Source organism: Balearica regulorum, chromosome Z (genome assembly GCF_011004875.1).
Source record: "Balearica regulorum gibbericeps isolate bBalReg1 chromosome Z, bBalReg1.pri, whole genome shotgun sequence".
NCBI lineage: Eukaryota > Metazoa > Chordata > Aves > Gruiformes > Gruidae > Balearica > Balearica regulorum.
The window spans coordinates 72,462,550-72,487,968 of NC_046220.1; the positions used below are offsets into that span (position 1 = coordinate 72,462,550).

The 25,419-nt window shown below is 40.7% G+C and overlaps 1 protein-coding gene and 1 long non-coding RNA gene across 2 annotated transcripts in view; one reads left to right on the plus strand and one right to left on the minus strand.

Annotated features, from left to right (window-relative positions):
- Positions 1-5,226: 5,226 nt before the first annotated feature.
- Positions 5,227-25,419, minus strand: part of LOC142599426 (uncharacterized) — a 31,230-nt gene continuing 11,037 nt past the window's right edge. Inside the window, exon 3 of the long non-coding RNA XR_012832989.1 lies at positions 5,227-5,897. This is a non-coding gene — a long non-coding RNA (uncharacterized LOC142599426). The remainder of the gene's footprint in view (positions 5,898-25,419) is intronic.
- LOC104634817 (leukemia inhibitory factor receptor) overlaps positions 23,112-25,419 on the plus strand; it is a 90,144-nt gene continuing 87,836 nt past the window's right edge. Inside the window, exon 1 of the mRNA XM_075739900.1 lies at positions 23,112-23,326. The gene's annotated coding sequence lies outside the window, so the exon portion shown is untranslated. The remainder of the gene's footprint in view (positions 23,327-25,419) is intronic.

Genomic DNA, 25,419 nt, shown 5'->3' on the forward strand with positions numbered 1-25,419 from the left:
TACTTCATAGCATTGCCTTTGAAATAAAAAAGTCCTGCCAGAGGCATGCTCCAGAACTGCAGCCAGTCCCTGCCCCACTGTGCCAAATGTTGACCCCTGTTTTTAAAGGAAATACTCCCCGTCATGTGTCTTAGCGTGTTTCCATCTGTCAACATCAAAGAGAAAGTCACCTGCAAGCTCTGCTAATGTCCTATGGTGTACAGCTGGTTTTCTTAAACATTGAGTCCTTCTTTTGTTCTCTCAGTTTGCAATAAGACCAGTCTCTGACTTTTTGCAAAGTCAATTATATTATGGGTTAAGTTCCCACATTAAATATGAGCTTCATGGGCCATGTCAGCCACAGGTTTTAGTTGTGACTCCTGTAGCTTAATGTTATGCAGCTAAAGAAATACTATTACCTAGTGAAGCATAAATAAATCTCAGCTTGCTCTGGTGTAGATTTTGTAAGCCTGTATTAGCAAAATTATTTTAAATTGATAGTTATATGTCACTTTGGATGAATCTCATGTCTGTCTTTTTTAAGTGAAATTTGTTTAAAATTTTTCAGGTGAAAAAAAGGTGAATTATCTCTGCATAAAAATAAATGGATGCATTATTAAATGCTGAAAGATGATTTTATGCACATTTTTCTGCTGTGCCACAGTACCAAGTAAATATCATAGAATCATTGCATGAGTGCATGCAAGTGAAAAATTATGATAGGTAATTTCTTTGATGTATTTTGCATTTGGGCACGGATTGTCTGTAAAAAGGTTATGATTTTCTAAAATTGAGTCATCCTTTGTATGCAAAACATCTAGAAATAATAAGATCGTAACAGAGAATTTAAGTTTACAGCTTTCATGTATTTAAAATCCTTTTGCTTCCTAAGAAGCCAGTGTTTATAAACACATGAAAACCCCCAGAATGTGCCCAAAAATAAGACCACAACTAAATTTGGTATTCATTAGGTGAAATTGGGAGTGAAGGTTTCCCAAGACAAAGCACGTCTTCAGCATGCTGCTACCCGAAAACGATGTGGTAGGCAAGATGAAGAATCTATTTTCCCCTTCCTCTTCCTCCCTTGAAGGTCAAACCATTACTCTGACCACTTAATGAGAACTGTCATGCTGACAAGCCTGTTAAGCAAACAAGACCTCTTGCCCAGTATCCTGTCTCTGAGAGGGACCGGTAACAGATGCCTAGCAAGAGCTAGAACAACGTGACCTGCTGCCTGGTATACTGTCCTAGTTGCTGGTCTTTGGCAGCTTAATGACTTCCTGAGCCTGTGGTTGCATCTGGATAGTGCCTAATAACCACTGACAGATTCAGTGTTATATTCTTTAATCCCTTCTTGAGCCTGCAAGAGTCGCAGTTTACTATGTCTTGTCTGTGCGTTCTCCTGGGAGAAGCAGGTCAGGTAACAGAGAGGATGTCTGCTTTTGATGACTCCCCCTCGAATAGCACCTGAATCTGCTTACCAGGAGCAGGACAGACAGGTGGAGAAACAGCACTTTACACAGTATGGGGTGGAGAAGGCAGAAGAGAGGCACTAAGGCTGTATTTCTGTTTCAAAATGAGACAAGCCAAGGAGAGGAGCTCAAACACTGAGCTGCTGCTTAGTTGCTAGTTACTCTGGTACAGTTTTGGCCTGTGCCAGCTAGCACCCTCTGAAATACTGCCTGACAGGCTTTCATATGCCGAAGCCCTACCCCTGAACACAGTCCTTCTTCTATTCTTAGACAACTTAAATTGAAAGAAAAAACATGCAAAAAATGTTTTAAAGCCGCATAATCACCACATGGAACACAAAGGAGACCCAGAGCCAGCTCTGTACTGTGTGGACACTGCCATTTGGCCCAGGGCATGGGAACAGTCTCTGCCCTTGTGTCACTTGACAGAATGAATGGATCCAGGGAGAATGGGAAGCTGATGAGAAATGAGAAAGCACACCCCTTGGTAGAGAGAGTGCTTTTTTGTGAACCTGAAGAGTTGTGTGGAACTGGTTGCATGTCAGAAATCCACTACACTGCTGGAGTAAGAGTAAGCCTGAATCCAACAGCAAGATAATTAGGAAGCTTATAAACCTTCTAATATCACCGTCTCTACTTCAAAACAAGTTTATTCTCCTAGTTGATGTCCTTTCAAGAATGTTAAAGCTTAGCCAAACTCAAACTACTGAAGCCTTCACAGAAGCTTCCCGACGTCTCCGTTAGACCCATGCTCTGACACACTCACAAAACAGTGACTTGAGCTGTACCCTTCAGCTATCCTGAACAGGATATTTGCCTTGTTCCAGAGAAAACTTACCAGTAAAATTTTACAGGCACTCCTCTGAGTAAGTTGTCATCTATACTACTTCCTGTTAGTCATCATTAAACTTATATAGCATGGTATTGGGGAATGGGCCCTGTGCCACACAACCTTGGGCCTGTGCTGCACAACCTTGGTAATGCAGTCTCGAAAGGCTGATGGGCAAGAGATGTGAGTAACTCTTTTCTGTAATCACGGATATAGTGGCCATAAAGGGGATAGCATAAATTTCTCCTCAAAAGGGCATTGGTCTTCAAATTATCTCTCATCATAATCCTGATTCAACCAAGCTGTGTGAAGCACCATTTTCAGACAACTCAGTCTGATACACTGAATTTAACCACATCTCTTCCAGACTGTTCAGACTGGCTAGCACTAGCTACATGTGGTTAAAAATATGTTGTTTCTTTCAATTTCTTGTTTTCAGAAATCTGAATATGTTTTTTCTGAAAATGGAAAAATTTTCTCTCAGCAGAAAAAAATTCCTATAACAATATCATCTTCTGTCATCGAATTCATGTATTTTGCTTCATAATTGATCTCATAAAAGTTGATTTCTCAGCTCTTTAAAAAGAAATATTCACATCAGAAAGAAAACACAAAAAATATAAGAGCATTTACAAGGAGGAGAAACCTTTGCTGAAAGCACTGTATATTGGGCATATGTATCGCAAATATTAACTTTCTCATTCGTCTTCTCTGTGGCCACTTCATTCCTGCAAAAGATAGGAGAAGACAGCCAGGATAAAGACAGATACGTAACCTGAAAAAAACAAGAAATCTTGATGGTGCTAAATATATTCACCCTATAAATCACTTCAGATGCCTCTTTCTCTGAATCCACAACCCTGTCAAAGTGCTTTCCAACACTTCCTCAATTTGTTGTAGAGAATGAAATGGAATGCTAACTTGGGATCATTCCTTTTTCCCATTGGCATCCTCTGGTGCCAGTAAATCACTAGTCCCCTAGGTTGTCACAGCGGAGAAGTCAGTATATTGAACTTAGCTAGACAAACTGGGGCCTAATTTGAAGTGTTCAGCTGAGCTCTTATTCCACATGGGGAATACTCATAGAGAGAACATTAATAAAATTCATGAGCATGATGAGAAAAGGCAAAACCAATCCCCTGAGTAAAAAATGAAAGGGGCAAAAGTAGAAGTATTTTCTTCTTGACTCATTTCCCTGTTCAGAATGGTTAACAACATACAGATTATTTTTCTCTGCTACAAATAGTATTTTCTAGCATGCAGGTCGAAGTTGACTGACAGTAATAATATATGTGCCAAGAAAAAAAGATTTTAGATGTTCAGAGCCCATAATATGGTGAATTTACTGTTTTCACCCTCTTCCTCAATGCACGTTCAAAAGTATAAATCTGCTTTTCATAGAGTACATTAGCAACTTGATGCACAGGGACTTTACACCATGACACCAATTCAACTTAATGAAAGTTCTACAGCTGAATTCCCACATGCCCACAGCTGAAAATGTACTTCTAATGTGTTTGAACTCATTTTTCTCTATGCGTTTTTCTCTATAAATTTTTTACCTTTTATGTCATTAAGAATTGCAGCACATTTTGGATGTTTCGCAGTCACTATGTCCATCTGTTCTAATCATGTGTTTTTCTTCATCAGCTGAATTTCAGCAGAATTACTCTCCGCGCTCTGATGGATAGGGCAGAAAGTGTTGACATACTGCATTGGTCTCTACTACTGTTTCCACCTTCCAGATTGGATCCTGAGTTTGTTCATTTGTGGCAGGTGCTATTAATTCACTTACTGCCTTCACTTTTTCGGATCATGTTTCACATCTTGTTTGTTTGTAAGTGCTTTTCTTTTCCCTCCTTTTACCTACTGTCTTGATTTTCTTCTCAACTGTGTAATCAAGATAGAGTATTTTCTCATTATGTGTTAATGGGCTACATGTTCCCAAAGCTTTTATCTGATTTTACTTGAAAAAAGCACATGAGGAAGCCATATTACAGGTCTTCAAAATAGAGCTGTTACTTTTTTATTTTATCAGTGACATATTCTCTGTTCATTTAATCATTTACATAAGATTATATGCTGTTCTGGACAAATTCTGACTTTATGTAAAAGTATCATTATGTACAGGAGAACTTCAGGAAATTTCTTGGCTTTAACAATGCAGATGCTGAGATTGCAGTTTGGCCCAATGGATTGAATAGAAATGTGCAAGTGTTCATAAAAAAGACTGCTAGTTTTGGTTTTTATCTTACATGCACTTGTTCTAGTAGGAAAAGGATTCCTAAGATCTGGCTCTGTCTTGTGTGACAAGGAGCAGCAAGAGCAGGCCACCCTACAAAGTAGGACAAACCAAGAGCAACCACAATACACACTGTGCCCTCACCAGAGCACAGGTCCATCACAGCACAACAGGCTGGGCAGAATAAGGCTGCTGCTAACTGGTTCTATCAACAGCTCCACATGCAGGGAGGTGGTGAATGAAGTCCAGGTTCCATCCAGGGAGTCTAGTCAGAAGCAGCAGGAGACGGAACCAGACAGATCTGTAAACCAGGCTACAGCATATGTGCAAGAGTGATCTAGAAGGTAGAGCTGAAGGTAGGTACACTAACAACAGAGCTCAGGTAGGGAGTGAAAGACTCCAAAGCTCCAGGTCTGAGCTTGCATGGAGCTCCTGGGCCTTTGGCAAAGGGTGGAAGTTGCAGCTGGGGCTGCTCAGAGCAATTGAGACCTATTGGTACACTCACAGTCCTGACAGCGTGGTCTTGGACGAATTTCTTAGTGCCAGATTTTTGAGCTGTTTCATCCAGTTCCTACCTCCTTCAAAATTAGAATTGAATGAGCTGTTTAAATGTCTTTAGAAACCTGGCTGTAAGTGTAAATGACACTTAGCTGTTAGACACCCAAGAAGCTTTCAAGCACATCTCTGAGGTCAGTAAGGCCATTTATTTAGTTGGCAAATGTTTGTACTGCATTTTAGCTTTAATCCCTCTGTCTCTTAGCTTTGTTGTCTTTAAGATAATGTTCTCATGAGGATTAATTAGTTCACATCTGTATTGCATGCAAGAGCAAAACTTTCTACAAACTGCAAATTGTTATGCTGAGGGTTATGTTACATGCCAATCCTAACATTAGAATATACATTCATACCATATAGGCTGAAAGATAGAAGAGATCCAGTAGAACCTATTCATACTTCTCCACCTCCATGTGCTTGTGCTTTGATCAGTTTGTTCTGCACTAACAAGCATGTGGAAAGTCAAAACCAGAGAAGTTTCCTTATAGTGCTTCAGTAGGTAAGATAGAGGAGCAATGGCAAGGAAGCATGAACCTCAGATGTGTGAAGTTTGACAGATCTGTAGGGGTTTTGTAGTAAATAGTCTGAAACCTTATGGTGCCTCATGAACCATCCAAGAGAGCCAGAACAGAGGACATGAGAGCACAAGTATGAAATGAGGCTGAGTTCAGATTGAATGCACTTTGTAATGGATAGGGACTGGTCTTCAATGTCCAGGGGACAGAATCTATTGCACTATTGATCTTGCAAATTCCAAATGCCATCATCTCCTTTGACTTGAGAATTGCAGCTGAGACATTTGGCAGGGCATCGAGGGCATCTGTGGGAGAAGAGGAGGAGATTGTCATACTTTAAAGTAAAAATGCTAGGGAATACAGATCAACCTCTAAATGCATTCCTTGATGTCTACATCTAGCAAGTACTATGCACCTATTTGTAATTTTCAAGGCTCATTTTGGATTTTTAACAGTTCAGCTATGTGGCTGTAGATCTGAGTTACTAATTTTGTCGCAGAGCTATCTTTGGAAGCTGAGCCATTACTAGCTGATTGCTATAGCAGTATGTTGAGCCAAATTTACCCTGACATGACTGCTTTGCTAAGGGCAGCCACACAGGTCTGTTTATGGGATATCCAGACAGCAATTCACATCCTCCCAGTGCCGAACAGTTTCTATTTCAGGTCTGTGTATTAACGCTTGGCTCACCACTGCATTACTCCACATTTATGCTGGTAGAACTCCTTTGGACCAGTTGGTATAAAACTGGAAGAACACAATGATAAAACAGACTTCCTATTGTAATTGTCAGGACACTAAGACTACTTCCCCAAGATAAGGATGAGCAGACATATCCTCTTCCAATTTGCTGCCTCAGCATGTATTTCTTCACTTGTTGTTTTGGATCCTTGAAGCTTTTAAGTATTTGCTGTATGTTTCTGAGCACCCCTATTGGGTTACTCTGATTTTTTTTTTCCCCACAGAAAACAGGCATTAAGTGGTCCTTTTCCCAGCAATAATAATCTCATTTACTATAAATTATTTTATTTGTATTACCTTGGAGACACCCTAATGCTTTTACATAATAAAAGAACCATTTATTTCCAAATATTTTAAAGATTGTTTTAAATGTTTTTTCTCATTTTTAAAGTGGAAGTCATTGAAATTGATGGGAAAATAATTACTATTACAAAAAATATATATTTATATACAAGTGTATGTGTAACTTCATGTGAAGGGAAAGAACCAAGGACACACCTATTTCTTAAACATATAAAGGAAAATATGAACTTTGTGTAGATAACTAAAATGAAAAGTATATGAAACAAGTAATCTATGCTGGAATGAGCTTTCCATTGACATTTACATTGAAGTTTACAGCTGTCTGCATGAAAGAGATGTCTGATAATAAGGCAGTTATTCGAAATCAGACTTGCACCAGCATGACTTTGATTTTTAGGCAAGTCTAGCTAAAAGGAAGAAACTTTAAACCCCAGTTTTAGAGGAAGGGTGAGGTAATGGTAAAGGCTAAGAATTTGCATAATCCTTCTTACATAATCTGCACAACAGAGCAGTCAGGTAGGGCTGTTCAGTGTACACTGGCAAGGTACCACAGCAGCCTAAAAATAAAGAAAAATAATTTTGGTTTCCTAGTATTTATGGAATATGTTCCAGATATGGAATTACTCTGTGACCCTCTAAAGGTCCCCAGTGTACCTTCTGGAGACCTGAACCAGCCAGCCCAGTCCAGCCCCATGGTTCCCAGTGAGGGAGCTGGGACCTGCTTTGGCAGCTTGTGCCAGGGTGGGATTTCCAGGGTGTGCCTCTAAATAAGCCTTCCTCTCCAGCTACATACATGACAGCCAGGAGGTGGAAAGGATTTAGCACTGTCCCATTAGCACTTCTTAAATCCAGGTCAAGTGTAGAGCAGACGCAAATATTCCTTCTCCAGAAAGACCCTGTGGCCAGTGGCTGTGTGATGGGAAACAGCACGCCCAGCTAATAGACCAGGCTGCAGGGGGCCTGTGGGACATCATATGGAAAAGGTGGATTGTGTAGCACGGAGATGCTGAGCAGGGTCTGGGCCAAAGGTGTTAATGCTTTTATGTAAATGCCACAATTTTTATTTCTGATTATTTATTTTTGTTCCTTGTAGCTGCCTTCAGTTCAAGGCTTAGGTTTAATATCTAGGAGAGAGCATGGTAAATGTGTGCAAATAAGCGCATACAGGTGTGAGTGTGTGAAAAAGATTATTGATCCTGTTCAGCAAATATACTTTATTCCCATCTGGCAGGAATGAAAAGCTACCACAGACAGAGATCAGTGGATTTGATGCCCTGGGTGTGCAGAACTTTTTTGGGCCATTCCTAATTCAAGGACACTGTCCCACTGGTGGCAGTCAGACCTCTTCCTGTGTCAAGGGTGTCGTGGTTTTACCCCAGCGGGCAGCTGAGCACCACGCAGCCGCTCGTTCACTCCCTCCCCATCAGGATGGGGGAGAGAATTGGAAGAGTTAAAGTGAGAAAACTCGTGGGTTGAGATAAAGACAGTTTAACAAGTAAAGCAAAAGCTGCGCGCACAAGCAAAGCAAAGCAAGGAATTCATTCACCACTTCCCACGGGCAGGCAGGTGTTCAGCCATCTCCAGGAAAGCAGGGCTCCATCACACGTAACGGTGACTTGGGAAGACAAACGCCATTGCTCCGAACGCCGCCCCCCCCGCCCCAAGCTCCTTATAAACTGAGCATGACGTCATATAGTACGGAATATCCCTTTGGTCAGTTTGGGTCACCTGTCCTGTCTATGTCTCCTCCCAACTTCTTGTCCACCCCCAGCCATCCCGCTGGCAGGGCAGTGCAAGAAGCAGAAAAGGCCTTGGCCCCGTGTAAACACTGCTCAACAGTAAGTCCATAGAACAAAAACATCTCTATATTATCAATGCTGTCTCCAGCACAAATCCAAAACGTATCCCCACACTAGCTACTATGAAGAAAATCAATCCTCTCAGCTGAAACCAGGACAAAGGGCTAGCAAAATTGAAGTCAGAGTTACAAATCAACGTTTACCCTGTGGGTCATGGTACACATTACAGATCAGTATTGAATCATGCTATCAAAAAACCTGCTTTTTCTGAACTGGCAGTAAGGCTTAAAGAATAATTAGTAAAAGGTCAAGATTGCCCAGGTTGTAATGGTTTTTCTTTGGTCAGGCTACCTTCCCATGACTTTGATGCTTGTTTCCTATGAACATTTGATCACTTGTGTCTTATGGAAGCAGTTGTCAGCATTTATATTTGTTATTGTTCTCAGGTATGATGACACTGGCTATTTTTTAAACAATTGTGTGTGTATTTAGAGTGTTCTGTTACACTTGTAAAGCTAAACATACCATACGAATTATAAATAATTACTGGTATAGTTTGTCGTCCTACATACTTAGAGCAGATGTGCATTTTTCAGGTTAACCAACGTGATTTTGTGTTAGAGAAAGTACATACAAAAAGTAATCAGGAATAGTTTTAACTGGGACTGAAGTGGGACTGAAGGATTTTTATCTGTCACTGGATCAGTTTCACAAATGCTCAGTGTGAATGACTGATGTTCAGCAACTGTACAGGCACATGAAATAGCAGTGGAGACGCTCTTCTCTAGGAACATGCAGTACACAAAAAATAGAATCTCTTCTACTTAGCCAGCAGTAGATACTGCAGATGCCTATAGTGGGCTTTTTTACTTTATTGAGTGCTGTCAAAATCGGGTGCAAATCTTTACATTGAATATACACACTGCACGGAAGCTACAGTTAACAAGAAGGGCCCTATTGATTTTTCCGGTAAGAATTCTATTTTTTTTTATTCTTAGCTCTCTGAGATCCAAGTTATTAGCTATCAGTAGAGGTTGCAGGATGTTTGAACTCTGCTTTTTAGTGGCAAGAAAGTGAGATTAATGGGAGTTCTAGTGTCTCTCTGCTGACAAGAAGCCCATTTCCATTTTTGCTTTTAAAGGAAAGTGCTGCATTTCTCGTAATTTGCAGGAAAGCCATCAGCTAGATATAAAGAAAAGAATATATATTCAACCTCCCTTCTGAGATACAACGTCCTGGTTGTCACATTTACTGGCAAATGAGCATGCAAAAAGCACTGCACTGCTGCGTTTGTTTAGCAGTTAAGGGCAGACTTTAGTATATTGCGACTTCATAAACTGCCCACTCCACCCCCTCAGTCAATTAACGCACATGACTTTGCATTCTCCTCCTGGGCTTCTGTCTTGCATGGTTTTCCTCTGTCTGCTGCAGATAGTTTCACAGAAACCAGTGCTGAAACAGGGTCAACCCCTGTGTCCTTTGTCAAACAGCTTTTCCCCAGTGAAGCGCCTTTGGGACCTGTGGGCTGTGGGGAGTGAAACACTGTACAAACCATTCTCTGCCTTCACTGGTTTCTGTGCACAGAACTGTAACACAGACTTGTATTTGCCCTGAAAGCTTGTCTGGCACCTTTTCATTGATTGTGCAATCGTTAATTTCCTCCTTTTCTTTTCCCAATCCACATGTACCAGCACTGATAAGAGGCTGCGCAAAGCCTTTTAGCATATGTGGTTTCTGTAATGTAGTGTTTAACTCCTAGGCTCCTGTAGTTCATAAAATCATAGAATATCTCAAGTTGGAAGGGACTCTCATTGAGTCCAACAACTGTGCCCTCGCCGGACTACCTAAAACTAAATTATTTCACTAAGAGCATTGTCCAGATGCTTTCTTGTGAAGCATAGAGGAGTTCCTAAAAGCTGGTATCTTGTAAGCCATTCTTGGACTGCCACACCTAGGTTGTCCAAAAACGGCTTGCAATATATTACTTAGACTCTTCAGCTGTAGTTTTTATGCCAGTCCTGATCAGACAGCATTAAATAAATTCCATTGTTTTTCTCTGTGGAGAGCAAGAAAGAACTGACTGAGGAGGAAGATAGTGAAACCAACAATGTAAGGATTTTCCCCTCTTCAGCTAGTGCCAGGGGGCATTTTGGTAACAGTATCTCCTCCTCTAATCCTCCAGCTTTTTGAGTAATAATCAGTTTGGAAGACTTAGACCTGGCAAATTTAAAAAATGAAAATGTTTGTTGAAAAGATACTTCTCAGATTTTGTTTGTTTGTTTTTTAGTTTGGTTTTGATCAGAAAATTATGTTCTGCTCTGTTCTGCTGGAAGGCAGGGTAGAGCACACTCTATCTAGTCTAGGCACTTCTATAGGAAGGCAAGATTCCTATGCTCTGAATAAATGCACTGTGATTTCTGTCTCATTATACCTGTTTCTCACCTGTTTCTAGCTGCACAGGTGTCTTCAGTGACGAACACTCTGTCATAGATTGCTGCTCTGTTCAAAGCCAGAGGCAGCTGAAAGGAAGCAGGCCCACTCTACTGTCATCCTGATGTACATGAGAAAAAGTAAGTGGGCAAATTTAAGCTTTTATGAGATCTCCTAAGACAGAGAAAAAGAGAAGCAAGTGGTAGCACAGCTGTTACTGTGGAGGTAGGCAACAGCAAATGTCTGCCAAGCAGTGCTTCTGAGGTCCACAAAATAGTCTTAACTCTAGCCCAAAGATGGCCAGGCAATCTAAGCTGCATGCTTTTCTGGGGAAAACAAGGATTTTCAACTTTTGACTGCTGTGGAGCTGGGAAGAAGGAAACATTGAATTTGAGGATATTGGGATAGATGGAAAAAGAAGGGATCTGATGATGAAGACATTTTTATAGGAACTGAAAAGGTGGAGTGGAAGGGAAGGACATGTTTGTTAGGAAGTCAATAAGCTTTGATCAGGTTAATTAAGGCTTATTGGTGCACTCATGGCCCTAACAGCCCTCTAGAAATATTATGGTAGTAGTGGTGAGTGCTGCTGAGGAGAAAGGAGACGTGTGAGACTGTTGCAGCAGTGAAGGCAAAGGGTGAGTTGTGAAGAAGGAAAGCGATGCATTTGCTGTAGAAGGCAGGCAGTAGGAGGACAAGGGGAGATCTGGAGAGAAGACATAACCTCATGCTGAGAGCTTGCAATCTTTAGTTGCTCAACTTGTTATAAAAAAGCATCAGTGAAATACTAAATGAAACACCACCATAACGTTTACGGCTGTTCCACACTGGACATCTTATTTGCCTGACTTTGGTCTGAAAAGCTTATCCCTCTTCTGTGCCAGGAGATGCTGCAGAAATACAATGTTTAGTACGATGATCAAGGTCTGAAGTAAAGTCAATGTTTTCTGATTTTGTGTCATTGAGAGAGCAACACACAAGTTGAAAAACAAAGCCATGTTCAGCCAAGTTTCCTTATTTCCATACACGTTTTCCACAGTCACTCTCTGCACTAATTTTAGCCCTGTAAAACAATGGGAGGAAAAATGTACATGACGGAGTATTGTATGAGGCAGTAAGGAGACTTTTGCAGCCCCCCCCCCCAGCTTCTGAGTCACAAACTGGATGTCCAAATTTGCCATTCTTTAGAATCCCCTTCTTTGTTCGAGTATAGCTTCCCTGACACTGCCTGAGCCTGCAATATTACTTTCTCCTATGACAGTGTTATTGCTACCACCTGATAAATCCCCGTGGCTTAATATATCTACGTAATCTGCTTAACATCAGTTTTGATACATTGTTCTAAAGCACCTCTTACTGCATCTCTTACTGCAGTCACCGTTACTCAGAGAGTAAAGTGGTCTCAGACTACCCCAACTTCTGGACTATTTTAACTTTCCTGTTATAATTGAAGAGGTATAACCCAGGCTCTTCTGGCTTTATTTATAGTAGTTATAGTGGTGCACTTCCTTCCTTGGGGAAAAGACACATACACTGGCAAAAGAGTTACTTTGCTGTCACTGCCTTCACCGGTTGCTGGAATTCAATAGCTTTACTGATTTTAAACTGGCACGACTATGGCTTTAGACCTAGGGTCAACCTCAGTGAAAAGCAGCTAATTTGAACTACCTTGCTTCTTGTGTGGGCAGAGCATACACAGACAGCTACAGTTATCCTGCAGAAACTTGTTTTGTCTATCTAGGGACACCTCTGGGGTGTCTGCCAGCACAGTCGTCAGAGAGGTGTGTGATGTTTTTTCCCCACACTCTTAACCAGCATGTCTCTGCCAGTAAAACTTCCAAGTTTAGACTGGCTGAAGTGTGAATGCAGCTGTATCATTAAGGCTTGTTTCTGTATTAGAAGAGGACAATGTTGTACCATTGTAAGTAGCTTTATCATCACACTTATATTAGGGGCTATAACAGCATAAGCACTTTGGTACAAGTGAGAATTAGGCCAGTTATCTATCACACACCCTGCTGCTGATGAAAGGGACCAGTTACAACCAGCTCTGAACCTCTGAGGAAAAACTGCAGGATTTGCGGACTGAGACAAGTTCATATATCTCTGGAGAGATTCAGTGTCATGCAGTTGCAGTGATGGTTTTGGAAATAAGTATGGGAGCCAAGTGCTAAAAATCCAACAATTGCCATAGCAACCTGATGGGTCACTGCATTCGTGGCTGGTGGCATCACCCTTGTTTGCAGGGTTTGTTGGGCTGGCCAAGGCTTTTTGGTCTTGATACTTCATTCGGTTCTTAATGAGATACAATTCTATGATCTCTTCAAAGGTTTTCTTAAGTTGCAGACAAGGCTACACCTAGATTTCATGCATTTTATTTTTAATAAGATTATTCAAGAGAAAAAATGCTGAGCTGACAAAACACTGGAACGTACGAACAGCATGACAGGATGAAGAGACATGCATTAACATGCTTGCTAATGAAGCTATGGCCCTGTCATGTCCAGCTGTGTAATCATAATACCTTTTCATGTTATGTCCCTTATCATTTGTTGAAGGACACATCATGTATGTGCTTTTTATGCAGACTGTGAGGAATTGCAAGGTATGTTACTAGACATTCTATGTACCCTGCTGTTGAGTGGGAAATGTTTTCTCCATTTTCTGGGGAATTCCAGAAGTACAATTTAAGAATTGTTTCCATCACAAAACAGAGTTGAAAGTAACCTGCAAATATCTTCCAGGGACCAGAATTGCCTGAGATTTGCCTTCACCTGAGAACATCTAGCCCTTCAGCTTGGAGAGTTTTCTGTCAAGGACATCCCTTTGTACTTAGGTTGGTTTCAGTAAGACGTGGAGATGCTGAAGGAGGCAACATATCTGTGTGCATCAGCACTCGCATGAGAGGGTGCATAGAAAGAAGGTACTTGCAGCAGTAGTACCTGACTGCCCTCAGAAGAAAGATTTCTAAGCCTCTTGTAGTACCTAATGTATAGACTGCAGAGATGATGTCTCTGCTACTACCTGAGACACCCCACCCTTCGCTGTGTGTACACAAAAGATTGCAATGCTTTTCTTACCTTTTAATAGCGTTGTGAGGAATCATCCATTCCTCTTATATAAATGCTTTGCAACATGCCAGTGCAGGGTCCTGGAAAATGTTAAAAATTTATTGACTCTTGTCTCTCTCAAGCAGTAGTAAACTGTTTTGGATGGACAATAGCAGGGTTTAAAGGCAAAGATTGCCATTGAGCTGAACTGACAAAACTTCTGCCATAGTCCAGGATGAAGCCAGACACAATCCTGTGTGGATTGTAAGCCTGCAGGCTCCCACCTCAGCACCCCAGGGCAGGCTGTGAGGTGGCCAGGCATGTTCTTGCTTTGCTCACAGAACTAACATAAAACAACTCTATCAGGAGAGTTAAAGCAAAGTGAGAAGCTGAAATGGATTTGCTAGTATTTCAGTTGGGGTGTTTGCTGGTTTTGATTATTTTTATAAGAAAAATATGACAGTCTAGTTCTTCTTTAGATAGACCAAAAACAAATGATGAAGCCTCCAGGACTTTTTCTCAGAACAGAAACTGTGTCCAGCATGTACAACAGACTAGGCAAGTTGTCTCTGGATGGCTTTTTTCATGAATTCAAGAGCAAAATTCTGCTCTGTCTTACATAAGTTTGCTTCAGAGGCAGAGACCCTCCAGTTCTTCCTAGGCTTTGGTAAATGCATGCAGTAGCAGAACACCCTGTGTTTCTGGTACTGTCTCTGGCACTCAGGTGGGTCTCAGCTCAAGCACATGCTGATAGTCCATCAGTAAAAAAAGGCAGTTAACAAGGCAAGCTCCCATGCCTCCCTCTTCCTCTCCAGGCCTTTGCACACATGGCTCTTTTCAGAGGAGCAGCGTTTGAGAGATCATGTTGTTCCATCTCTTTGAACCTCAGTGTTCTGTATGTCCTTGGAAACCTTCTTTTCTTCATTGCACACAGCTTCCAACGCATTTCCATCAACACATTTGGTGGAGGAATCTGCTCTTTGAGTCTCAGTAAATATCACCTATCTGAACTTTCAAGATGAGTATATGTTTAATCTCAAGTTCTCCAGTCAGCTTGTCTACCCTAAACCCATTTCTCAGGGGATGAAGTGCAAAAAGCAGCAGCTAGTTTCTGTAAATGTCTGGAATTGGTCCGAGGAATTTGGTAAAATTTGGGGGATTTGAATATAAAGGGTACAGTGTGTTTTCTGCTTTTGATTTTTCTGCCTCTGCATTCATCTATAATTTGTGGAATCACAGTTAAGTCATGTTATGCCACTGACATTTTTGTATGGTGTAATCATTCCTGATTGCTGTCTCTGCCCTTTGCTAGCTGGTTTCTGTCTGCAGTACAGCTCTCTTGAGAGACCACAATTAAAAAAAAAAAAAAAGAGAGAGTACCAGCAAGGCACTTTATTTTCATCTCTGAATGTTTGAGTACAACAGGTCTCTCATGCAAAATGAAGCCAAATGAAATGCTGAGATAAGTTAATATGCCACCTTGTCATCTCTCTTACCAATTTCTTCCAAAGCAACAGGAACTTGCTCTCATCAGCAAGTCTTAAGAAGCATTGGTTGCTGGAAGGGAAGCAGTCCACATTCTAGTAAGGCATGTGCCTCACCATGAAGGGAAATAAGGCATGATTCACATGAAATCTGTCCTGTTTCTGCATTGTACTATGTGAACCTCTCTTGACCTTCTGGCAGACCCTAGCACGTGTACCTTGCTGTTTCTATTTATTCTCAGCATGCCTGGGTGGACAGGTTGTGAATAAGGCCTGTCCACCCATACAGACAGTGCATTCCGCCAGTTCTGCCCTGCACTGGCCTCAAACAGTGCAGCAAGGAAACTGCTTTCTGAACAAGCTATTGCTCATAGGGTGAATGAAAGGCAGTGTTGTGGCCTGGTGTTGGAAATGTCAGTTGAGGCTAGCTGGCTGGGAAATGTCAGGAAGCTTCCTCTACTCTGGCCATATGCCCACAGTCTCCACCGCATGGTACTCCCTGTCCAGATACCTGCATCTTCAGGTCAGGAAATCTGTAGATGATACCATCCTAGAGCCAAAAGTGTTTGTTACTTTGGAGGCATTGCTTAGAACATAAGAACAATGTTCCAGTAAGGTTTTTACAAAGGCATCCACTTCTGTGTCACTGGCATATTGTCTCAGGAAGCATTTAACTCCAGATCAGTTTTAATGATTACTACAGCATATCTGGCTCTGAGAGGACGAAATGTAGTGCATGAAGTCTTTTCATTCAGATTCTACAAAACGGTGAGCCGTGTATGAGATCTTTTCAAATATACTTTTAAACAAACACATTCTGGCCAAATTAGTGATACTAACTTCAGCCAAATGTCTGCTAGATTCTTCCTGAGGGTAACCATCTCTTCAGTCTCAGCTCGTTTAATCCGACAAGCCATTAGCTGGTGCATTTGTGAGACAGGACTGTGAGCAGTGATGAGAGAGGATTCACTGACAGCTTACTGTCGGTATCTTACAGGCACTGGCTATACTTACGATCTTATGCAAATCATTAATACAGAAACAGGGAGTCAAAGGTGCTGGAGTTCACTATCACAGAACATTTCCCAGCAGCTTTCTGCATGGGTGTTGTATCATTTTAGTTCTTCCTATCCTCCTTCCAGTGCTACGATCGTGGTCCATAAAACAAAAGTGTATTTGAAAAGCATTAGTTTCCAAGCATAAATATCAATATCTACAAGCAAAGAAACAAGTAAAATGGAACAAACTGAAGTAAAAAATGAACATGCAAAGTTTAGGCTAATTTTCATTAGTCAGAATCTTATGGCAGCTCTTCCCCATATGTGTTTTGGATCATTTGTTTTATGAAAAATGTGAGATGTCTCTTCATGAGCTTATTTCAAGATATATTTTTTATATGAATGCTCTATATTCTTTAAATTTAGCTTTTGGAGGTTTCTAGCCACTTTAATTTCTTCTTGTAAACTATAATATCTTGCATCCCCACTCAGCTCTATTATCTGTACAAGAAAGCAATAGGAACGAGTCTTTTACAGAATGTGTTATGTAAATCAATCCCATGAAATTTGAACATACTGTCAGTCTTTTGTGTATGCTTGTGCCTATTACCACACACAAATTCTAGGGTTATGCAAAAAATTTTACTGGCAATTTAGGCCCTTACATTTGAAAATCTGATCTTGACTATATCTGTGCATTAGGTCCCATTTGTAGAAACTATGACATCTAATTGGCCTCTGCAAATTTTTTCAATTAATAGAATTCAAGTCTGGATGGGACCATGGTAATTATTTAATCTGATATTTTGCAGAAGACTGACTGATATATAGAGCTTTCCACGACCAGGGAGAATTTATTTTGATTCATGCAGTTAAGGAAGAAGGATAAACGCTCGTCCTTGCAGTTGAACTATACCCTATTTTTCAGAAAACACATCAGTGTAAAGACTACAAGAGTGAAATTTGTCTTACATGATTTGAGCTTTAGTCTTTGGTGTCTGTGTTGGTTCCCTTTCCAGTCAACAGAGAAACAGGCACACAGGCTGACATGTCTAAGCATGATGGGCTCTGTCACCTCCAAGAGCCATCTCTCTCTCCCCACTGACTCTAGAGTGGACCTAGGCAATTAGTTGAGGACAGACTTTCATAAGCAATAATAGTAAAGTAAATGCGACACCAAGTGCTAGTATGGAGATATACCATCAGCTCTCTGATAACTAATATTACATATCACACTTTATTTTTAATTTTTTCAAAGTGTAGCTTCCCACCACAAACACATGTTTGGACTGCTGATAGATTAAGTTGCCAGTTAGGTAAATGAGAATGCTCCTCCTTGTGGTATATCCTACAAGACAATGACCCCATGGAGTTTCCAATGTCTTTCACAAACTTAGATCGATTTCTTTTTAATCTCCATTAATAAGCCAGATTTTTCAGGCCATGAGTCATCTCTGCTAAAATGCAAAGAATCAGAAAATAATCCTGCAAAGAGACCCTTGGAGGTTGTTTGGTCCCTCTCCTTTTCCCAGGGTAAGTTCAGGTCCTTCCTCAGGACAGAACATTTGTCATTCCTAACAGATATTTGCATAGCCTGGTCTTAACAGCCTCCAAAGGTGAAAATTCCACCTTTGGATTCTGTAACCAAGCCATGCTAGAGCTTCACTGTTTTTCTTAGAAGAAAATTTTCATTAAGATTTAAGCTTCATCATTGCAGCTGCAATTTAGAGACCATTATTACCAGCGTTGTAGTCTTCCACTCTCTGGGTATGGAACAGTAGTGGTTTTCTCAACAACATATATGGAAAAAACTTTGCTTTTCCCATCTACCCTTGTTTCACAGAAATGCAAAGAAGCATGAGTATTTGATCTCTTTTTTGTTGGGGTTTTTTTTAACCTCTGTGTGGAACATATGTGTTACCTGACAATCAAACTGCTAACATAATTCCTTGTTAATTTTATACTGATGAGAAACTGGGGTATATACACAGGTGAAACCATTCTCCTAACTTTGGGATACTAAGCATAGACAAAGCATGACTAATGGTTCTTACTAAAAAAGAGCACGCTCAAAATGTAATCACCAGACTAAGTACAGAGACAAAAGGCATAGCTGTAGGAGAAGCATTCTGCTGGTGGGTTCAAGTCTAATTTCTCCAGATTAGAAAAAAGCATCAGACTGTAGCAGCTGACAGGCTATTGTTCTTTCCAGATACAGAATCTGCTGAGACAGGAGGGTGAGGAGATGGGTAGTTAAGTTTTAACTTGCATGCAAAGCACTGCCAGAACAAACAAGCTTTCTGGATCATTTCCTAACAAGGAATCAGGGATATCATTTTACTTCAGGGATGTATTAACGACAGAAGACTGCTGAACTAATGATCTCTGTGTCATACAAAATGCCACAAGCTTCCAGAGTTGAAACTATCCAGTGAAAATTATGGTCCTGTTCAGCAGCGAAAATGCTTGACTGTAGTCAGCTAAGGTGCACTTACACTATTTGGCTTTTCTTTCTGCTGCTGTGTGTGATGTAATTGGAAATCACCACTGTTTTATAGGGATTTAGGTCAGAATCCTTTCCACTGTGCCCCTTCTGAGTGGTTTAGCAGCTGCTAGTGCATACAGAAGAATATAATATCTCCTCAAGTCCTCCATTTTTTTTGTTAAGAAAAAATCTTCTTATAGTTATAAATCTGCAAGTTCTCCCATTCCTTCAACCTTTAGCCTGCATGCATACTGGCATGGCACAAAGTCTTCTAGACCAATGCCAGACACCCTGTGTGTGCATCATAGAAACACATGACCTAAAGAGAGATGGTACTTGCTATAACTGGAAGCATCTTGGAGTATACCTGTATGTCAATAAATATGGGATACTTGTAACAATTCCCAAGTAGGACTCTACCTTCTTGATGCTCAGTTTAAATCTGAATGAGAGCCTGAAATGAGAGTGCTGACTGTAAATGCTACTGTGAAGTATCCCATTGTTTAATTATTTGGAGACTCAAACCAGACATGCTAGAAAGAACAAAGGAACAAGGGTTAAAAGCTGTACACATACAAAACCTGCTTTCAAATTCTTTCAACTTTAGAGAAAAATAAAATAGTCTTTCATTGCATTTTTTTTCCTTCTCAGTCCTCATTTTCTTCTCTGTTTGTCCATGCTGCAGTGTTACTTATGGTGCTTCTGTCATGGAGAGTCTGTTTGATTACCAGGGTTATGGCTGAATACCTTCATAACCCCCTTCTTTAGAGCATGTGGTGAAAACAGAGCATGCAATAGCTGTGACCATTTGTAATGTCTCTATTTCTGAAACAGTTCTTGGCTGGAGCCTCCATTCAAATATTTGCTGGTTGAAGAGCCCTCTTGTGTGATGCAAGGCTGATCAATCATGAACAGTAATACAACAGATAAGCTCAATACACTGAAAATAATGGTAGGGTCCAAGAACAGTGTTATAAGTGCATGGTGAAAAAAAAATTTCTTTTGCTACTGAAAATGAATTGTCTTCCAATAATGTCAGTATGAGAGTGAGTGAAGGCTGATGAGAAGGCAGAGACAGCAGCAGTGAGTAAAGCTGCAGTACAAAAATAGTTAAGGAAAAATTAGGTAACACCTTTATTACATTAAAATTACATTATAATTTCATTATATAAATAATTATATTACACACATTTTAAATACTATACATGTTATACCTAAAATATACATATTATATATAAAATATCATACTAACAGATGATGGATTTAGGAAGAACTGTCTCCTCATACATACAGATTCAGGAGTAACAGACCGAATTACTCAGCTAATCTTCAAGACTGTGGCTACTGAGACTGGATCTTGTCAGTCCCCTGGGTGTACCCATAGGCCTTAATTGCCAGGACCCCACCTGTGGCCTCCACCCACACCCTGCCCTTGGAGCCGAGTGCCTCTTTAACCTCGTGTCAGGGATTTAGTCCCTGATGGAGCTATGTTGCAGGAATACTCACTCCAACTCAGCCACAGCCCAGCCTAGCAGCATATCCCATTGATCTTGATCCGCAGATTGACTTCCTTACTTGTTCTCAGACCTGTCTTGTCCCTGTGGATCTGCTCCCTGAGCTGTGTCTCACCTGATCCTGGTCCTGACCTGTGGATTTACTTCCTGGCTTGACCTCAGACCCACCATATCACCATGAACTCACCTCATAATTGGGACCCTTTGTTGAACTTGGCTACCATCTCTGAGTCTGTCCTGCTCACCTTGCTTGGGCAGTGTGGGGTCTGGGCTCTGGCTGATGAGGCCCCTGCCCTGCCACCCATTTATTGTGCTTGGCTTCTGGCTCCCCTTCCCTTTGGGAGCAGCCAGCCCTCACAGTGCCCTGAAAAAATCTATCCAAAGCACTGTTACCACTGTAACTTCTCCAAATGACTCTGTTCAGATTACAGGAAAGCTCAAAATATCTATGCTACATTTCAAAGACCCTCTGAAAGGACGTGATTGCAATCTCTTTTCTGCGTAAAGTACTGTACAGACTTTATTGTGGAATATTTTAATGCTTTGTAATGCATTAAAATACTCCAGCACAGAATACTTCCGTATTCTTATTAACTCGTATGGAGCTAAAACCAGTGCATCTTAACTCTTGGGCTGAGTACTCTGCTAGGAGGTATGAAAATGGCAAATCTGTTTCCCAAAATGGTTTTACATAGACTTGATATATCAGCTCAGTGGAACTAGCTTAGCTCGCTATGTTATGTTGTGCAAACTTGACATCCCAGGTCTTCCATATTACTAACAGATCAGTATTTTAGTGTGAAGATCTCTCTACTCAGTCATATTAACACATGTGTTTACCAAAGGCAGTTGTATGGAGGACTTGCTTGCTTAGATGTATATTCTTTGCTAACAGATCTGATGTAGAGTGTTGCACATGAACAAGAACTTCATGAGGTGGAGAGCAACCTGCATAGATCCTCATGAAGCGTGAATCATGACTGAGTGATCCTCATTCACTCCTCATGAAAGTTTCATTCATTTCTTCCAAAGAATGTAACTTTAGAAACAAATTTGCCTCTGTTCAGGTTAAAAGTTAGATCTATTAATGGTAAAAGATTTCCAAAGCCTCCTGCAAGAAAGGAAAGTCAAATAGTTGAAGTAGAGGCCTGAACAAAACAAAATCCAGTTTATAATTTTTTTTAGGAAGGAATGAAAGAATCATTTTTATTAGATCTCAGACAAACTCTAGGACTGGTGACAGTTTGTAGTGTTTTGTTTTTCAAAAATAAAATGGGTTTCATTACAGTCTATGCCATTCTTCTACAATCTATGCTTCAAGTTTCATGGAACAACAATTAGACAATGGAAGGACCCAAATAAATGTGTCCAATTTTTATATATACACATCCTTTGCCCATATTTGGCATTATTAAAGAAGTAACTGGTACCTAAATACCTAAAGATATTGATAAGTTTTAAATTTTGCAGAGATTAATAGCCTTATCTTTTTTCTTCTTTTTTTTTTCCCCTCCCAAATATATAACTCTATGTGTGCCTGTATGTACAGTAATGCAGGCCCATTTTTACAGTCAGAATCCTACAGCTGTAGTTGTTCCTACATCTGTGATACCAAGAACTATGCTGGCAGGATGGCACAAGTTTCTCAAATGAGAAGGGGGAGATGAAACTGATGGCCATCTACTGGCAAGTGGTTGAGCAAACTACTGTCCGTACTTGAAAAAAGAAATTATGATACAGAAACATGACAATATAGTTAATCTCCTTGAACAGGGAGAGCAAAAGCTTGCCTGTTCCGTGAATAGTGTCTGACTATACTGGGAATACTCGGGTTTGACTCTGAAAGCTGTGGCTTCAGCAAGCACAAAGTGATCACAAAATAAATAAAGAAATGAAAATACACACATTCCCACACACGCAAGCAGAACAGGGAAAAATAGAAAGGGATAAACACTGAGTTCAGTTTATTTACTTGGTTGTGAATGAAAGTCAGTGTCATGGCGAAGAACAACATGGGCCTTGGATTGTTTTTCAAATAGGTGAGGTAGTCTTTCGGGTAGAACTAGAAGAGAAGTCGTGGTTTGAGACAATGTGCCTCAAGAAATGAGCCAGACTTTCAGAGTGCTTGTGCCTTATTTAAGTCAAGTCTTACTTAAGCCTGAAGGCTTAATTAAGTCCTTATTTTACGGGCATTACTGGAGACTTCTAAATTTAAGTATTTGGGTCTAGTAATTATCCAAAGTCATTTAAGTCAATAGCAGTTTCATGGACTTCAGTGAACTTGAGATCATGTCCTTAATGAGAGTATTTAGTTGCTGTGTACATATACACAATAAATACACAATATATACATGATGCAAGTATTTCTACAGAATAAAGCTATATATTACATACAGCTTTTCCCTGTTTACTAACGATTAGTAGAGAGGGTTAAGCACGCCACATCTCTTCCCCCCCCCCCCCCCCCCCCCTTAAGGCAATCTATTTCAGATATGAACAATCACGTTTTTGCAAGTTAACTATTACACAGTGAGTTATTAACTTTAAACACCCTTCACTCTCTACCCTATGTGGTAGAGACATTTTAGTTTGGGGCAACTCCTCTTTCATGAGCGAGTCTTTCTGCCAAGTTATTACCTCAGATGGGATTTATGTTGTAGTTGAATGTTTATACAGAGATTTCTCCTCCTCACACAACAAAGGGCTACTGGAGAGCTCAGATGCCCAGCATATGGCAAAGGCAAGAAGGCAGTCTTGTGCTTGATAAAACCAAAAAGAAAAAACTCTCCAAAAAGAATAGAGAAAAGAAAACCAAATGGTGAATTGTAATCCTGTCTCCTGTGGCGTCCTCCATTCCTGCTGCTTCCAGCAAAAGCAGAGATCTCTTGACACCTTGCAGAAGCTCAGGAACACCTGGCTGGCTCTAGAGGGTAAGTCTAAACTTGTCTATGAGTTCACTAGAAAAGCACTAGCATGTTTTTCTCTTTCCACCTGATTTTTCTTTTCAGTTTACCTAGAGAGGCTCTGGTCAATGCTGTTTCTCAGAAATTCCACCAAACAAATGCTGATATGCTTGGCTTGCAACTTAAAGTGCCAAGTTAAGCAGCTGTCCTGAAGGTCTTGGGCTCCCTTGGGTGCCTGAGGTTTCTATGTCCTAGCAAAAAGAATAGAGAAGATGACATAAATACACACTCCTTTATTTTTCTCTTTTCACTGCTTTGCTGGTCTGGGGACAGCATGTACTAGCTAACAAGTTCTGCGCTGTGCTATTGTTATCCTAAATTGGTACTCTTTGGTCAGACAATTAGATCAGGCAATTAGAGGGCTCTGTTGTTAGGCTCCCTTTTAACGTGTATTTAGATTATGGGCAGCCTAAAAAGACTACTGTGGGTGTCTGGCTAGAGCCATACAATAGGGTTCGGAGCTACTCAGTCAAATTCACTTTCCCCACCCCAGCCAGGAAAAATATTAGGGTATCTAAGCGAGAGGAAAGTGAGGGGTTTCTCACTAAGCTGTAGTCAAACTATTAAGGAGCATTGTCTATGAATGAACTTAGGGAAGGCTGAGAATTCTTACAGAAGAAAATTGCTCTGGCCCGAAAAAAAAAAGGTGTGAGCAAAAAACCTTTCAGATGTTGGCTTCCTTCCCACTCCCACTGGAGTAAGTGAGAATGCCTGAAATTGATTTCAAAGGGAAAAAAAACATGCCAGCATTTGCACAGAAATGCTATTTTTTGTATACTTCAATATGCGGGACCAAAGTTCTGGCCCTTCTGTAGCTTATGTAATGGAGTAACCTCCAAGGAAAGGGAAAATTGGCTGCTATATAGATGTGGAAACATTCATTAATCACTGGATCAGCACTCTAAACATTTCCTGTTTATATCCAGAGTGACACTTCTTTAAATGATATTGCCAGCTCCAATTTGGCATCAAAGTCTTATTTTGTAAAAACAAGCTGTTATCAAATTTAACAGAAATGGAACAGTTTCCATGAAGAAAGGGATTCTGAATGGCCTTTGGTTCAGATCTTGTTTCAGAAAACAAACTTTCTTTAAAAGTTTTGATCCAGTCATCTCAGACTGAAAAACTGAAAGGAATCTGGCTGGAAAAAAAAAAAAAAAAGTTTGTAGTTGTCCTGTATTGTCCACATCATGAGAAAAACAAAAATGAATTATTATAGAGATTTCCAATTGCCTGGCTCAGGTCATGGTAAATGAGCCTCTGATGGATGTGTTTCTAAAAAGAAACTGCAGTTGTACTGCTCGCACACCCAGAAACGTCCACTCTGATTCTTGCTGTTTGTCACTCATGCTTCCAGAATTGCCATGATCAACAGTTGTCTCTCCGCCTCTCTCTCTTTCCCCTCCTCAGACCTAAACTTACCTACGTTTTCTCTTCAGGACCCAAGACCACTGCATGAGAATCTAGACAGCTTTTGCAGGGACGGAAGGAATTGGGGAAAGGAAAAAAGCAGCTGAAAGCCAAACCTCCTAATATTCCATTTCTATCAGTTGCCTTCAGCATGGCAAGGCCAGGCTTCTCAGGCTGAATGTATGCTAGGGAATTCCTATACTAGGAAACAAAAAGGATTCTTTGGCACTGAGTTTAACTGGCGCAGAATAGCTGTGTCCATGCTCTTAAGCTCTTTTGCCCTCCAAAATGAGTTGGCTGTATCCAGACTACCAGCTGGGACTGATTCCTGGAAGCATGCCTGGGAATTGTTTGGGAGAGCCCTACTTGGCCTTGGCCAAAGCCATACCCCACCGTTCGACTGCTAAAGCAGTCGAACGGTGAAGGCAGTTGATTGTCAATGTGCACACAAGTTTCCTGGCACTATATAGTTTACTAGTATAAACATAACCTTATTGTCCCCTGGACTGTAACCACTATGGACACTATACTGGAAGAAAAAGTGCAATAAAAGTTTAACATTCTGAGTGCCAGTATCTCTGTGTGGCAATCAGAATTTCACCTTGACACTCTGACGTATCTACTCTTCCCCCTACATCTACCTAGCCAGG